The sequence below is a fragment of the Grus americana genome, chromosome 1, assembly GCF_028858705.1.
Source record: "Grus americana isolate bGruAme1 chromosome 1, bGruAme1.mat, whole genome shotgun sequence".
NCBI lineage: Eukaryota > Metazoa > Chordata > Aves > Gruiformes > Gruidae > Grus > Grus americana.
The window spans coordinates 143,025,458-143,042,890 of record NC_072852.1 but is presented as its reverse complement, the minus strand read 5'-3'; the positions used below and the strand labels follow the sequence as shown (position 1 = coordinate 143,042,890).

At 43.4% G+C, this 17,433-nt stretch overlaps 1 long non-coding RNA gene across 1 annotated transcript; it reads left to right on the top strand.

Annotated features, from left to right (window-relative positions):
* Positions 1–5,222: 5,222 nt before the first annotated feature.
* Positions 5,223–12,651, top strand: LOC129201750 (uncharacterized). The gene is made up of 3 exons (XR_008575480.1): positions 5,223–5,290; positions 11,000–11,294; positions 12,209–12,651. It is a non-coding gene; the product is annotated as an uncharacterized LOC129201750 (long non-coding RNA).
* The last annotated feature ends 4,782 nt before the right edge of the window (positions 12,652–17,433 follow it).

Sequence of the window (17,433 nt, the reverse complement as noted above, 5' to 3'; positions counted from 1 at the left end):
AAGAAATCCTCCCGTAGTAATTTTGTGATACTTACTTGATTTGCAAAATTTTTGGTTTTGCCTATTTGTCAGTGTCCTTTTTTATTTGCTTATAGAAGAAACTCATTGAAAATATGAAAATCTAAGAAATAAACCCTAGTATGCATCTAGAAAACAATATATCTATTAAGATCAGTGACAATTACATGACAGAACTCCTATGGACTAATTACTAGTCAGCAAACAAACATTGGTTTCCTAACAGAGGGCTGCTTTTTTTTTTTTTTTTGCTTCCCCTGCCTTATAATCTAGCAGTTCCTCAAGCATGTTTCTTCACCTCCTAATATTCCAAAAGGCACCGTTACTGTCTCCTGCATCTTTAGCACCCACCAATTCCAATCAAAAGAGTAGCAATGTAGATGGATACCCTGTCAGGCATTTCTTCATTCCCTAGCAGAGCAAGAAGGGCAAAGCCAGTATCATAAATCACTTTCCTTAGAGGGTATAGTCAAGTGATGTGAGAAGTTAAAGGCTTAAAATGAAGTTTTGACTTCAACTGTCATTTTCTGTGTCACAGAGTGGCAACGCCCCAGCAGCGGGTACGGTGCAGCTTAAGGAAGGAGGGAGCGGCTGCACCGTCTAATGGCCGATGCTGCTAACTATCTCCATCAAAGTCCCGGTGCTACGGCCAGGCTGCAAACCTCCTAACAAAAGCTAATTTACAGCTGTTAATATCTTTACAAAAGAAGTACATAAAATGTTCAGGCCGAGAATTTTCTCTGGTAACTCATTAAGGGCAAAGACTCAAACCCCTGCAAGTCCGTGATACGCATCTCGGTAGGCTTTGGTTCTCTTTGGACACGACAACCAACTGCAAAACGAAAAGACAAGACAGAGCTGGGCAGAATATTGGGGAATACTGAAGCAGGGAGGAAGGGCTGGCTGGAAATACCCAACACCCTTTTGGGCCTGTAACTGATGACAAACAGAAAACAAAAGAGCAGCTGAAATCACCTTCCAACACAAAAACGTTTATCTACGTTTATCGTAGCGAAAAGGTCTTGTTTCTCTCCAGCAGTCTCTTCGAGTGACTTGGGAGCTGATCCTCCATCTTCTAATTCCTTGGGGGCCTTTCCAGCCCTCAGAGTGGCCAGCCTGCTTTTGAGGCAGGTTTCCCAAGAACAAAAAACCGCAAAAAACAGCGCTAACTAAACTGTAAATGCTGTAGAGGATCTCTCCTCCAAACTGGTACTGTTCTGCTTTATCACTAATTTCTGCAACGCTACCTTCGAGTCTCAGATTTATTTACTGACCACAGCCCCCCTGTAATTAAGCCGTGGGTTTGCTCTGAAAAGTGACCCTAGGAAAAAAACCTGAAATAAAAGCATCACGTGATGTCACATAACTGCAGGCCAAATTATGTCCTCAGTTACCCTCGTGCCATGCCATTAACAGTCGGTGAGGTTGCAGAGGTGTGACTGGGAGCCGGATTTGGCCTGAAGAACCGTAAATCCTCTGGGACAGCAGCTAGAAAAATGCCAGTTGACTTTGGTACCCCGAGCTGAGCTGTGGAGCTGGCGGGTACAGCTAAATCACACTGTAAATGTATAAACTGAAAAAAAAAATGTTCCAGATGGCATGTTCTTCCCTTAAATCCTCTCAGCTCTCACCTGGGGATGTGAATATCTCCAGACATACTCATACAAAGAGAGGCAATACTGAAGAAAAAAAAGGTCTCCTATACATAAAAAAAAAAGATTTGAGCTCATACTTGAATGGTTTACTGGAAAAATCTTAACTTTCCATACATATTTTTCTTGGAATACCAATGGGCTATTTTTCCTCTGCTCTCATAACCTAAGTAAGAAGGGAACAGGTCAAACAAATGTTAGCTTATGAAATTAGAGACATTTTATGCTTTGCTGATATCCCAGCGCTGAGATGTGTGATGTTAGCAACAATTGAGCAAAAAATTTAAATGACTGAAAGCTATTTTAGATTACATGTGTCTTGCATAAGTCGCATACACAAGAAGAAAATAAAAATTAAGGAAAATTGCTCAAATGAAAAGCATAAGCTGTGAATATCAATAGACTACAATATGTAGGCTTGCATATTCTAGCTGCCATTGCTCTATTTGGCTTCAGAAACAAAATTATTTAGGATAATTATAATTACAGCTGGTAAGAATTTCCATGCTCAGGGAAACGCTAACATTTCAACATTTGTTTTCATGCTGAATCAGAATTTAAAAATTCAAATTCAGAGAAAAATTCTGAAAAATTATGATTCTTAGGTATTAAATATAGATACTGTCAAAACACTGTCCTACATATATCAATATCTGCAGCATCTAGAAGGAACATATTGTAATATTTGATTTGGTATTCCAATATGATTACAAAGTCAACATGAAAGGAACAGGAAAATTAAATGCTTCAATTCACAAAGCAGAATATTTTGATGTTGAACAAGGAAGTTGGGGTGAGATTTTCAGCACTGTGGAAATGTTTGCATTTTTGAAAAAAAAATTATTTGCTATAGTAAATTTTTTCATCCACTATTGTTTTACTAGCTAGATTTTGACACCTCTCAGCACTTCTTCTCTTTGACAATATCCTGATCAAGCGGTTTGTCTTTCCTTCTCACTTCCTTCCTTCCTTTCTTTCTTCCTTTACATTAGAATGATGACAAAGCAGCTTTAACACTGTATTTGGATATATTTTTACAGTGCCTAGTTATATCGAGACCTTCACATCTCTGGACTGATGTGCAAAATTGAATCCTCATAAAATCCAAGCAAGGCGAGCAAGCAGATCAAATGATGGACAAGGAGAGGTGCACGTTTAAGGGGAGAGCTGGGATTAGAGACAGCGTAGCCCTGGCTCCTACACTGTGCTTCGGACTGTCCTGCCTCTTCAACAATGGCTCAGCGCACCAGCTCGCAGAAGGAGATCGGCCAGCTGAAGCACCACGCACAAAACCGGATTTTCAGTGCGTTTCTGACAATGCAGTCCATGCACGTGGGAGCGCAGGTGGTGGCACCTTCACCGGCCTTTCGGCTCCGATGGAGGAGCGCTCTCCGTGAGGCAGAGCTCCTGTCTGTCCCAGCAGCCTGCCTGGCTTGCACTGCGGAGCTGTCTGGGCTATGGCAGAGGAGACCCTCCACGGGGCACTCCTAGGGCGTGCAGGTATTCGGGCTATGCCATCCAACTGGGCCTGCTCCAAAGCAAAACCCTGCAGCTGTGGGGGTCCCCCCAGTACCAGCCGGCTTTCCCCTGGTCTGCTTCTGCTGAGCTGCGCTGCTGCTAGTGCAGACGTAGCCATAACAATCCACGTGCCATCCACAGTAGTTGGAATGTTCCTGCAACTATTGGACCTTTTTGAAAGTATTTGTGAAGTATAATCCTTAAGAAATGTGGTTAAGATGCTATAGAAACATACAGGCCCTATGGCAGAGCAAAGCAAGGGTAACATAGGTGCAGCCATGTTAGCTACCTGTAAAGGCGATGCTTAATGGGGAGGGGGAGAAGTGCTCCTGCACTCCCCGACGCATCTCTGCAACCCCTTCGTGTGTTTCCCCGCGGCTGGAAGCTGGGTCCTGGGGCACGATGCCTCCTGTGACACCCTCACGGGAGATGCCTCAGCTGGACGAGGAGGCAGCCAGCTCTCCTGAACACACTCACCAACGCTTAGGTCATTGACAACGCGAGCTGCAGCGCAGCATATCCTGCTGTTCTCGTCCCGACAGGGAACTGCATCAACAGCTTCGCCGGAAGGAGGGAGAAATAATGTTTGGCAACGATGTGTCTCTTACCCAACAACGAGAGCTGCTGTTCCACAGCCGGGTGCTCGCCCTGTCCCCGGCATGAGCGGGCTGGCGTCCCCCACACCGCCCCAGACAGTCCCTAGAGGGAAAGCTGCGGTGTCCCCTTGTGCCACACTCGGGCACCTCTGCCACCGCCTGGAGTAGCCTGCCTGCGTGTGGGCCAAGCAGAGGGCTTCAGCAGAGCAGCCTCCCCATCCAGGCACCTGCGCTGGGTGCCCAAACACAGGCACCGTAGGAATTTGCTCTTCCCTTTTCTTTTCAATAAACCGTCTCCAATAATTGCCTTGGCTTTAGAGCCGAAGGCCTCTGGAGTAATGAACAACTGTTATTTCTAGTACAATGGGATCGCTGTCTATAATGGTATCCCTTAATTGCTACTGCAGTGCAAATTATGAAAAGCAAGAATATCCGAATATAGAGACACTTGGCCCTTGTGACAGGAAATTAAGGTCTGTTCTCTAACACTGCTGCACGCCCTGAACTGCAGCTCAAGTCAGAATGAATTACATACATTCAATACTTCGAAAAGCAAGCTCTTAACCTTTGCAAACAAGAGTTCATAGGGCTCACGTCGTGTGTGTTCTGGCTGTCCCTAAGAATGTCCAATGCCTTTTCAGATCCTATTAATCTCCTGGGCATCCTGGTCCCATCAGAGTTAATGGCAAAACGTGGCTAAAAAGGTTGAAGTGCATTTTTTAAAAGTAATGAATAAATGTGTGGGTGTATTATCTTTTGAAGTTTTAGTGAGATTGATTGCTTAATTGATTGTTATTTTTTACTGTAAGAAAAAGCAAGCGAATGTTGCTGTATCATCTGCAATATAACATCTTTCCCCTTCCTTCCTATTTTTCATGCCTTGAGAGTCTATTGTTTTCAGCCTCTTGGACAAAATCTTTTTCATACCTGTTCATGCTTTGCTTTGGAGTTGTACTTCTTGGAAGCAATAATGTCCAGAACAAACTGGGGCTTCTGAGAAAGAGCGTGTTATCTCTACAGTGCCATTTTAATAGTCCAAGAATTGAGTCTAAATAATTAATCTCCACTGTAAACTGTCTGAAAAGTGTGGTATTGTCAAACAATAGCAGCAAACGGCTGAGGAAAGGTCCAATCCCTCTCTTACTGATGTCAGTGGGAATTTTGCCAGGAAGCTCAGCATGAGCAGGGTATAGCCCAAAGTAATCAGTTCTACAGATGATTACATGAAAAGCCCTTAATTATAGCATGATGATTGAGTATTATTACAGTCATGAGACAGAGGCATCTTCTGGAACCAAAACCAAGAGAAAGAACGTATTGAAACTATTCCTCCTCCGAGTTGTGCCTCTTTGGCAGCAGCCTTTTATCAGATGACTTTTCACATGTTAGCACAGCTACTTTGGTTTTGGCCGCAGCCTGACATGCACAGTGAAACGAGCCCAGACTTCCTGTTCCACAGTTCCTCTCTGCTAAAGGTCTCTCAGCCCACGAAGCCTGCGCCGTTTGGTAAGTAAAATTTTTTCGGCAAACCCAGGAATATCCTGCACTTGGTTGCCCGTCTCCTCGCTTCGGTTCAAAGGCAAGTCTTGCTCCGTAGGTGCCTTTTCCAGGCAGGGGAAGGGCAAGTAGCTAACGACCGTGCGTGATGGCTGCCGTCTTGATGAAAGAAGACTGTGGTGCAGACCCCCAGAGCCAGACGCCTGCTTCTGCCGCCTCGACCGACCCGCCCAGCGCTCGAGCTGAGAGCGCGAGGAAGCGGGTTACAGCCATGAACTGGGCACTGAGGGCACGGACGACGCGTGCAAGCTAACGGGATGCCTGTGCAAACACGGTCAGGATCTTCACGGTTCTTCAGTGAGCATTTGTTAGGCAGGTACGCGGATGCACAGTTTTGCACAGTTCATCTGAGGAAGTGAAGCTTGCAAAGAACCCTGTAAAAGCAAAGTCTGTATGAAGATGGGAATATGATTAGACTTTGTACGAACTTTGGATTAAAATGTTTTATTATTACTTATATGTAAGAAGTTCATTTTCTCCCCGTTACTTGGGGGTCAAAGGGAAGCCTGCCCTCCCTATTGAAATCAATAATTTGGCAGCTTAGCAAAATCTGTCTTAATGAAGACAAAAGGCAAATATTTATAAAACATGCATAGTCACTTCACTCAGCGTTACTAAATCATTAATAGTCTTTGGTTCTGGTTTTTATTGTCAAAGTCACAGGAAGCTGCAGTGATGATGGCAGGAAAACACACGTCCACAGCAAGTTTTAGGTACATTTTGGGGGGGATTTTCTTTGCTGCCCTACTTATGAGAGAAGTTTTTATGTTGCATTTTAATTTCTTTTCCACATTTGTATGTTGCTTACGTTTCTTATCTGAAAGGAACTGTGAAACTCTCCCACTGCTTCCTGCCTGAAATTGCTCTCTCTGGATGCAGCTCTGATTTCCCTGTCATGATACGTGTTGTCATGCTTTGTCTCCTCTTGAAATTATCATTAAAATGGTACACTGGCAAGCAGCCCCATTTGTAACGGTGGGGGATTCTGAAATATTTTCAGTTATTTTCATAATAGCAGTTGGTAATTTCCTGAAGCTATGCATTCTGATTAAATATCTCTTCTTTCTGCAGTCCTGTGAAGCAGTGGTAAAAAAATCACTGCTGTTTCATTTTAACCTCTCAAGGGAAGAGCAAAAAATCAGTTGCCTAGCAAGCAGAAGCACTATTGCCTGTGTTAAAAGGTCAAGGAAAAAAAAGGCGCTGAAAACTTTTTGGATACTTCTATAAAGAGATGATATATGACTTAGGAGTTGTTTATTGCACAAAGGGGTCTGTATTTGACCCTGTGTGTCCCGCTCTCACATACTTAATGCCACTTAAAGAGAGGAGTATCTGTATTCCTCAGACAAGCATTCTGACATTTCAGAAAGATAACAGCTACCTCTCAGTTTAAATAAACTCAGAAATGTGCCTGCAAAATCATTTGTCATCCTTTATAGAAATGTCAGAGTTCCAGATTAAGCGATAGAGGTATTCAATTCTTTTCGCTCTTTGACCATGTGCTAAAATAAGTAGCAAATGAAAAGCTATTGTGCTTATTTTCTAAGGGCTGCTACTACATTTGGTAATACCTTCCATGGAAGTCCATCACACAATACACGTATTACAGTCCTGAGTATTCCACCTACTTTAACCTATGCTATCCTTAAGTTCTCAAGATCTTTGTACAGAGCAGCTCATGTGTTGCACATAGCAAACATGCTGCACCTCCCAATAGGGTGGATGCATTTCTGGGGTGCTACAAGCTCAACTTATTAGGGTGCAACATCAATTCCATACAGAAACCTTTGGAAGTGAGAGCTCGGTCTGGGTTTGGGCTTTGTGCAGACCTAAGTGGGAGGGAGCACAGGGAATTTAGGTGTTTTACACAAAGAGGCTTGGCACACCTATAGCCCCTATGCTCTGGAAGCCCAGTAACTGCCAGGCTACCAGTGTTTTTAAGGGACAGGGAAGAGATGGAACCACAGCTGCCCTTCTTGTGATTTGTAAGAGCCAGGAAAAATCCCCAGGAAAAGGAAGAGAGGGCCCCTCTGTCATGTACAGCGGAAAGATGCCCTGTCAGCCACACAGTACACCAGAAGGCATCACTGCAGCCTGCATCTTTTACAGCATAACCAGAAAGTCTGATAGACAAAGCTTTCACATCACTGCTTGCATTCAGTAAGACATCTGTCTGGACTAGGCAACCAAGGTGAAGCAAAATGCCTCCCCCTTCCTTATCTGCTGCTGTAGAGGCATGAAAAGTGGATCGTACATCAAAACAGGAGGAGGGAGAAAGAAGCTTCTTATCTCCATCAAACCCTCAACCTCTGCCACCAAAGCTTCCAAACTGAAAATACTCCTCTGCCATTGCAATGCATTGGTACAAGAGTTCCCCAATAACCTGAGCCAGCAAGCATCTCAGCTTGTTCTGTCTCATCTGCCTCGACCCAGAGCGCTAGTTAATTCCGGCCTGGGTCGTGCGGTGAGCTCAGGGGGGCTCACACAGCCTCTGGCAGCAGCTGGACTCCGGGCAGGTTCAGCATCCCACCCGCAGGGACTCTGTGGCAGGGTCAGGACTCTGGCAACTGCTCCACAAGTCAAAGTGGCCCTGAAAACTCTCAGGGAAGCATTAAAGTAACATTCCCTTTGTGTCACTTACTTATTATTCTTTCCTTCCAAACTTATCAGTTCTATCAACCGCTTGTTAAATTAGTGTTCTGGAAGTAAATGCATTCTTGCAGACTTTTCTTTGATGATCTGTTTCAAAATGCTTTTCAACTAGTTAAAAAAGAAAAAGAAAAAAAGAAGAAGATGGGATTGTGAGCTAATATCCTTCCTAATAACCACAGAAACCAGAATCTTCTGGAGAAAATTAGCATTTATCTCTTCCCTGGTGTAAATCACTCTAACCCACTTTTCCAATTTGCCTGATGGTGAGGGATTGCTAGGCAACACCACACTTGCAGGTCAGCTGCCACTTTATGACTACGCCAATGTCAATTTTCTTGAGGCACACACTGAATTTTTTTTCAAAGATTATGTTGCCATTTAAGATTAAGAGCATTTAAAGATACTTGGCTAATCTTCCTACCATAATACTAACTCTTGCTTAGTCTAAAGTTGCATTGCGAGATCTGAATATTGCTTGGAGTGTCTAAATATTTGGAACTAAAGCCTGCCATTTTCTTCAGTAGTATAACGAAGTAAGGTATAGAATAAAGCCTGACTTTAATTATAAGGTGTCCTTTCTCTTACTGTGCCTGCCTTCCCTGTTTTTCATGCCAACAGCAACTGTTTGATTTGACTTGAAGGAAAACTGAACAGCTAGCCTGAAGTAGCAGATAGCAGATGAATCGTTCTATATCTGATAACCTTCCCAAATAAAGGCAGCTCTCTCCAGGAGCAAATGTCAGTCTCCATCACTTAACAAGCTTATCTGAGCCAACATAGTTAGCAGGGACGCGCTCGCATGGAAAAGCCGAATGCCGATGGTGGGATTTTCAGCGTGTTGCCAAACTGCCGAGTAGGAAGTGATATTCCCGATTTCCAGCCGAACAGCCCGTGCCTGAGCAAGCGCTGAAGAGTAACAGATATATGCCCTATTGCAAAAGTTCCCAACCACACAGCCCTGAAAAATATAAGGTGCTCCTCAGCAGGCCACCGCTGGTGCTGGGGCATCTCCTGCTCTCGTTCAGCTCGGGTGCTGCAGAGGTCCTCTTCCTGCGGGCAGCCCGGGAGCCTCGTCCAGACACTCAGCTACTTCAAAGAAGTGCCAGCTAAGGTTGGTGTGGTGGGTTGACCCTGGCTGGGGGCCAGGTGCCCACCAGAGCCGCTCTCTCACTCCCCTCATTCACTAAACAGGGGAGAAAAGGCATAACGAAATGCTTGCAGGTCAAGATAAGGACAGGGAGAGATCACTCACTAATTGTTGTCACGAGCAAAACAGACCAAACTTAGAGAGGGAATTCATCTAATTTATTACTAGGCAAAACAGAGTAGAGGAATGAGAAAATAAAATCAACTCTTAAAACACTTCCCCCCACCCCTCCCATCTTCCCGGGCTCAACTTCACTCCCGGCTTCAACCTTCCCCCCCCTCAGCGGCACAGGGGGACGGGGAGTGGGGGTTACGGTCAGTTCATCACACGTTGTTTCTGCCGCTTCTTCATCCTCAGGGGGAGGACTCCTCTCATCGTTCCCCTGCTCCAGCATGGAGTCCCTCTCACGGGGTGCAGACCTTCAGGAGCAAACTGCTCCAGCGTGGGTCCCCCACGGGGTCACAAGTCCTGCCAGCAAACCTGCCCTGGCGTGGGGTCCCCTCTTCACGGGTCCACCGGTCCGGCCTGGAACTTGCTCCAGCGTGGGCTTCCCACGGGCCACAGCCTCCTTCAGGTGTCTCCACCTGCTCCGGCGTGGGGTCCTCCACGGGCTGCAGGTGGAATCGCTACACCCCCTCATCCTTCCTCCATGGGCTGCAGGGGGACAGCCTGCTTCACCATGGCCTTCACCACGGGCTGCAGGGGGATCTCTGCTCCGGCGCCTGGAGCTCCTCCTCCCCCTCCATCTGCACTGACCTTGGTGTCTGCAGAGTTTCTTACATCTACCCACTCCTCTCTCCGGCTGCAAAAGCTCTCTCTAAGTGTTTTTCTACTTCTTAAATATGTTATCACAGAGGCGCTGATTGGCTTGGCCTTGGCCAGCGGCGGGCCCGTCTTAGAGCCGGCTGGCATTGGCTCTATCAGACACAGGGGGAGCTTCTGGCAGCTTCTCACAGAAGCCACCCCTGTAGCCCCCCCCGCTACCAAAACCTTGCCACACAAACCCAACACAGTTGGGTTTTCATAAAAGTAAGCACTTGAATACAGCACAGAAACCTTTTTAATAACAAGTACCACATTAAATTGGCAACTTCCTTGCAAACGGTGCCTGGAGCAGCGAGAACGCAGGCGTGAGGAATAAAATTCACCAGCGACGTACACCGCTAAACCGGGACTGCCCGAGCCAAGTGCTCAGGGACGTGAGTTAAAGCTTGGCTTGCACCTGAGCCCCAGGAGCCCGGTGAAGCCCAGGGGAGAGCTGGGGCTGAGGGACTTCCAGGGAGCTGGGCTTCCCTTCGCTGAGATGGCGAGTTCACTGGGCAGCATCTCCCTCTGAAGGCTCCCCCCGGCTCCGGCCCCTGGCCACCAGCCCTGGCTGGGCAGCAGAGTCCACCCCAAACCATCCCCTGACTGTCAGGCTTGGGCAAGCTCCATTTATTATAGCACATTTTAGCAGGCACCTGGCTCAAAATAGCATGTTTAGCCTAAAAAAAACCAATAGCATTCTTAAAAATTAGTATTTTGGGGATTTTTTTTTTAAAATCTGTTCCCTAGTCTGTGAACCTTTCAGTACAGTAAGATGCCACTTTTTTCCTAGAATCCTGATCACTAGACACACACTTTTCCTAAAAGTATGGGGAGGCTAATGTAATCAGATGTAATTAGAAAGTCAAAGTTGAGGATTTTAAAAACAACAGAATCTAATCAAACACAGCTGTCATCGCCATCACAGTACTTACAGCAATCTCCCTTTTCAATTTTCCATGTGTTTTCACCAACATAGAGGTTAGTCGTTTAAGCTGTTTTAATTATATTTTTACATCACATTTTTATTTGTTTGTGTTTCTTCTTTTTACTAGATCTAGTTCTTTGATGAGATCCAGACACACAGAGGTTGCTCACACTGCTCTGAAGCTACAATTGGGTTACCACAGCTTTCAGAACCTTGCAGATGATCCAAAGAAAATTGAAAAGATGGAACCAAAGTTTGCACAGAGGTCCAGAGACTTCACAAAGGGCCGCAGGGTCTCCCTTGTCGCAGGGGCAGCAACACACCACCTCATTTTTTTGATGAAAACCATGGAGCGCTCACATGCATTCAGCATGACAGAAGATCGAAAGTGAAAAATTTCTAGCCGGCTTCTAAAATGTCAGGTAAAATGTCAGCTAGCACTGTAATAGAAAAAGGAAAACCTAACGTAAAACAAGAATACTCTGATTAGCATGTTGCTTTCTAATGAATATTACACATTCAGCGAAACCTCTGGGCTTCAGAAATAACAGAAAGTACTGAATGGGTGAAAAAAACCACTGCAGTTCACTGGTAACTCTTGTGAAAGCTCCTTTATGAAGTAAATCTTTCTTTGGACGCTTCTTTAATTGGACACATCTTAGGACCGAATTCTCTCATCAAAGGGTAGATATTAAGCTCTCACTAAAGTCAATGAGACCTTTATACATCGCAGAAGAAAACTTCGCATTCGTTGCTGTTCCTCGAGGGAGAAGGGAAAGTAAGGGGGAAAAAAAGGTATTTTTAATTAAAGTTGTAAAAAAAAAAAATTGCTATTACAATTTGTGAAATAAATAGATAAAGCCATAAGATTATAAAAATTGATTGCTATTTATAAAATTCTTTGAAAACATACATCTTTTAGTCTTTTACCAGAGGGTACATTTATTTCGTTCTGGTTTATCCTCCATTATGCTCATATTGCAATCTTTTACAGAATTTTCTAATTTATTTAATAAAATACCTTTTTTTCCCTTTTCAGAAATTTATCAATTTGAAAATTCTTTTTCCTAAAGATTATTAAGTAAAATAGAAATAGTACTTCTAGCATTACTGAATCCTTAGTTACTAGAATCAGAAATCACAAGTCTTACCAGTCACGTAAAATCAATAGCACGCAAATCTTTATTTCAGTGGAAAAAATGGTCAGAAAGGCCAGCTACCCTGTGTGTTAAAGAACCATGTAAATCACAGAAAGGAAAAACTTACTCAGCTGTTGACTTGCTTCGTCTATCCCATGTTAAAGCACAAATATCCTTTCTCCTTATTTTTATCTCAGAAATAAAGAGGCACAAAGGAAGAATCTGTCACAGACTCATAGCCAGCTCCCGACAGCGTTCTGCTCGCTCTGCTCAGACTATGTATGACACAACTCAACGCTGGTTCCACAGCCCTTCACGGACACTCTCCGTGGTTTTTCAGTTGCTAAACTCAGTCCTTTGAAGAGGAAACAGTCTGAAAAATCTCATCTCCCTCACTGTTCTTTGTACCTTTCGAGGCAGATGACTTTTCAGCGTGTTTTTACTTTCTTGCCAATTAGCTTGACTACACATTTAATATTTAAATTTATGTTGTTAAGTTTTCTGTAGTTTTTATATTATTCCACATATAAATCTGATGGAATATACTCTGAGGACAGCCGGATCCTTGGGTGTGCAGACATCGTCACAGTACTGTCAGTGTCTCCCAGAAGCAGCCTTTTGCAGGCTCCAGACACTGAGTTAGGATGCCCGGGCCATGGAGGCCTCGGTCTTTGGGGTTTTTTCTGTGCCAGATGATTATCTTATCAGCAAGCAGTGTTTACGGTTGTGACTTTTGTGGGGTTGATATTAAAGCCTTTCGAACTAAAGAGCTCTTTGGGGATCTTTTTGGTTTGTCAAGTCACAGAGTGATGTTAGGGCATTGCCATTTTCTTTCCCCAAGTCAGTTTTGTGCTCTTACCACTTACGATCCACAGGGAGATGCTCCTGTTGACACATCCTGGGAGGAAGGTACCAGCCACTCGGTTAAGGTGGCCTTCGGGGTTCATTTAGTCACCAAGGAACCGCTGGCAATGCCCAACTGCCAAGCAATACAGTCACAGCTCAGGTGTTGCATCTTTCATCCTTGGATTTTTTCTTTGGTGCCAAAGGATGGAAACTGAACTAGACGGTGGGAACAGCCTGGCTTTCTGACTGCTCTACTGACTGCTTTCACGGGAGAGTTTTCTCTTCTGCCAGAGTCCAATCTGCTATACCAGCTTGAGATATCGATTGCCTGGAAACATTTATTTCCACTCTGCTTGAATTTCAGGAGTTGATAAAGTTTGCATTTTAAGGTAACTTAGATTTTCCTATCAGTGTTGCTAATGCAAGTAGCTGGTGCTTACAGAGTTGGCAAACTCCCTCCTCCGACCTTAAATTCAGACCATTTCTTACGACTCAGCGCCTGTTACCTCAGTGGTGCAGTCCTCTGACACATCTGCCCAAACTTCATCCAGATATAATTTGAGAAGGTTTGAGCTGACTTCATCAGGACTAGGACCTGCTTATGTGCCTTTGATTAGCCGAACGAGTAACATCTCCAAGCTTCCTGTTTACCTGATGGAGAGCGACAGACCTTTCTAGATGGTGCCCCAATGTAACTAAATTAGATACTGAATGGAGACCTCTTCTGTCTCCACTCAAAATAGAAGATCCAAGGAAGAGTGACCTTCCTAAAAATCAGCTTTTATGAATCCAACAAAATAGATCCAGGGGAAGGGTCCCCTGAACATTATTAGAGATGAACCTAAACTAAATCTGGTGCAGCAAAATTTGGCTTGCAAATGGGGAAAGTGAAATTTGTAAAATGCATCCTCAATTTTTTAATCAATTATTATTATCACCCTGTACCCAAGGGAAGTCTACTACGGACCAAGGAAACACAAGACCAAGGATGTTCCTGACCACGAGATGTTAAATATATTATGTCCTGTCATTTCTCTTCAGATATCTCACTGAAAATGTCCCAAATTCCTAACACTTGCTACTTTTTATACAGTCCTCCAGTAAGCTGTTTGACAATGTTGGCGCAAGTGTTCACTGTACCGAAACCAATCTTCTCTTTTTCAGCACAGTGCTTTGTGACACGCAGTACCAAATGCTGTGTTACACTTGAGACACACTACATCTCTAGTAACTCTTAATTTTTTTTTATTTCCTCAGAAAAATGTGACATTATCTGATATGATTTTCTCTCTGGAAATTCGTATGTGTGCTGATCATCATTCTTTCAAACTTCAGATATTCAAATATATCCTTTTCTACCGTTTGTATCAGTAATTAACCACAGTTAAACATGCAATTTACTGAATGGCAATGGTGCGATTGCTTGCTTCAATTATTTAAAGAATTGCATCCTTTCTGCCCTATAGCTCTCGTCTATTTACAGTTTTATTGTCTCTTTAGCTAGCTATACAGATGTTTGTCTTCAGCTATTTCCCAACTGGTTACAACTTTTCAAAATTCATTGTAGAAGATCAGGCCATGATTCTGACATGTAGGCTATTTGAGCCTAAAGATATTGTGCAGGTCTTTTCCCTTTTTTTTTTTTTTTAACAATTACATAATCTGATATAATTGTTAAGCAGTTCTGTTATTATAGATTATTCCACTTCTTTATTACTTTTGCTAGACCCTATAAACATCTCATTTGAATTCTCAATAATTTGGTGTTTATCACTGTTCTTTTACTGTCCAATATACTGGAATGCCTAAAGTATCCTGACTCTTTTTGGAACTGGTTTTCTTTGAAGTTCAATGGGACATGCCCAACTACTGCCCTTTGCATCTTTTCACAGCTGCACCCACAAAATATTGTGCATTTGTAATATAAAAATAATCATTTGGTGGAATAACAGCAATCCAGAAGATACTTCTCTCTAATATTTGGCTAAAGTGGGTGAAAATTTTGATCCCTGAAATATAATATTTGATCATTGAAATAGAATATGATGGAAAAATTCAAAGTGAAATCTTGGACTAATCTGAGTTGGTGGCAAGTATCCAGCAGCTTTGTAGATTACAGCTACAGCCTCATAAAGAAGAAAATTGCAGAATTATCTGTATCTATAATGATACGAATTCCCAACTTATAAAAACACAAAATATTAACATTTGAGTATTTTCCTGATACTAACCTTAATTATATTAGATTTTTACAGCTAGTGCTATAACTTTGAGAGCTAAAAATATTATTAAGTACAGAACATTACTAGTGTCCTGGTTTCGGCAGCGATAGAGTTAATTTTCCTCCTGGCAGCTGGTGTAGTGCTGTGGTTTGGATTTAGGATGAGAATAATGCTGATGATAACACACTGATGTTTTAGTTGTTGCCAAGCAGTCAAGGACTTTTCAGCTTCTCATACTGACCTGCCAATGAGAAGGTGGGGGGCACCCAAGAAGCTGGGAGGGGACACAGCCAGGACAGCTGACCCAAACTGGCCAAAGGGATATTCCATACCATACGATGTCATGTCTCATTTGCAGCTGGGGGCCTGGCGTGGCAGCCAGGGGTCTTGCACATCATCGACTTCGCAGTGATGGCGTTTGTCTTCCCAAGTCACCGTTACGCATGATGGAGCCCTGCTTTCCTGGGGATGGCTGAACACCTGCCTGCCCATGGGAAGTGGTGAATGAATTCCTCGTCTTGTTTGGCTTGCGCGTGTGGGCTGAGAGGCTGGGCAGCTGGGGGTCTTGCACAACAGCTGGAGGTCGTGCATAGCATCAACTTTGGGTGGGAAATTGTGCTGTTCATCACTTGTTTCATATATTATATTATATTATTATTATTATTATTATTATTTTCCTTTTTGTGTTTGTCCTGTTAAACTGCCTTTATCTCAACCCATGAGTTCTCTCACTTTCACTCTTCCAATTGTCTCTCCCATCCTGACGGGGGAAGAGTGAGCGAGCGGTTGGGTAGTGCTTAGTTGCCAGCCAGGGCTAAACCACGACAGCTAGATAAAGAACGGTCATCAGATATCTCATAAAATACCCATGGTGAGGGGCTTCAGTTGCTGGTACACAAGGTGCCCAAATGTCATGAGACAAGAGTTTACATGCGAAGTTTCTGCAAACCGTCAATGATTGCTTCATACAGATGAAAATCCTACAAAACATGGCAAAAAATAATTTCTGTGGATTCAGTTCTAAGCAACATTTTGGAGTCAGTTCAGAGCTAGTTAGAGCTTGAGGCACTTACAGTGGAAGCTTTTGGAAAATTCTGTAACTTCCAAAAGATAGCCATGTTTTTCTGGCAGCTGTGTGTGACCACAGTCCCTGGCAAACGATAGCTGGAGCACATCAGGAGGGCTCCTGGACTGCGTCCTGCGCTGCCCAAAGAGAAGCCCTCTCACATGCCCTGGGAGAACTCTGTGATATGAACCAAAGTCTGGGAAGTGGCAACAACCAGCAGTCTCTTTTCAAAAGCATGAGCTTGATCCAAACCAAAACACTAATGCAGATGCTTTCCATTAATCCCATGGGGTGATAGTTAAGTCCTACTATTACAGGTTTTTGACGCTCGTGCTGTGTCGTGGTGCTCCAGTTCTTCAGGCATTCTATCTTCAGCAAATAAAATAAAATTTAGACTTAAAAAAAATACTGCTTGAAAGTAGGAAACAGATTTTCAAGCACCCTGAAAGTGTACTTTAGCTTTCTGGGCTCTTGGCTTGAAAGAAGCAGAAGCTTTTTTTTTTTAAAATAAGAAAGAAAGAGAAAAAGAAAGAGAAAAAGAAAGAGAAAAAGAGAAAGAGAAAGAGAAAAAGAAAGAGAAAAAGAAAAAAGAAAAAGAAAAAAGAAAAAGAAAAAGAAAAAGAAAAAGAAAAAGAAAAAGAAAAAGAAAAAGAAAAAGAAAAAGAAAAAGAAAAAGAAAAAGAAAAAGAAAAAGAAAAAGAAAAAGAAAAAGAAAAAGAAAAAGAAGGAACATTTGCAACTGAACTCAAGTATTTCACAGACCTTGAGAAGGACTGCACCAGTTAGGATTTGTTGTCTGTAGATAAGTTGAGCTGGGGAGGGAAGGGGAACAGAGAGGAGGGGAGGGAAGGGATATCGTAGATTATTTACTGTGAATTTCGTGATGTTTGTTACCTCAACATGTTTGGTATCATAAAGCTGCGAAGTGTGAGATAACTTTCACGCATCGGTCAGGCAGCTGTGTCTCAAATGCTGCCTGTTCATATCCAGCGCCACAGCTTCAGCTGGGCTGGAGCCAGAGCTCCTTCTTCAGTCTCCTTAGACTCTGCTGGAGGAAGGTAGGTATGTTAAGATATATATCTATATCTATATCTATATATATGAAAATTCACTGGGCCCAATGTAGATCTGAGCAGGGAGAGAAAGGGGCTGAGTAGTATTCATTTCTTTATGTCCTAGCACTCCTGTATGCTCGTACGGTCCACCCTGAATCTTTCTGGCTTTGCCACCTCCTCGAAACAGCTCTCTCAAGCTGTGCAATGCTCTTCTGCCTCCCCAAATGTCTTCT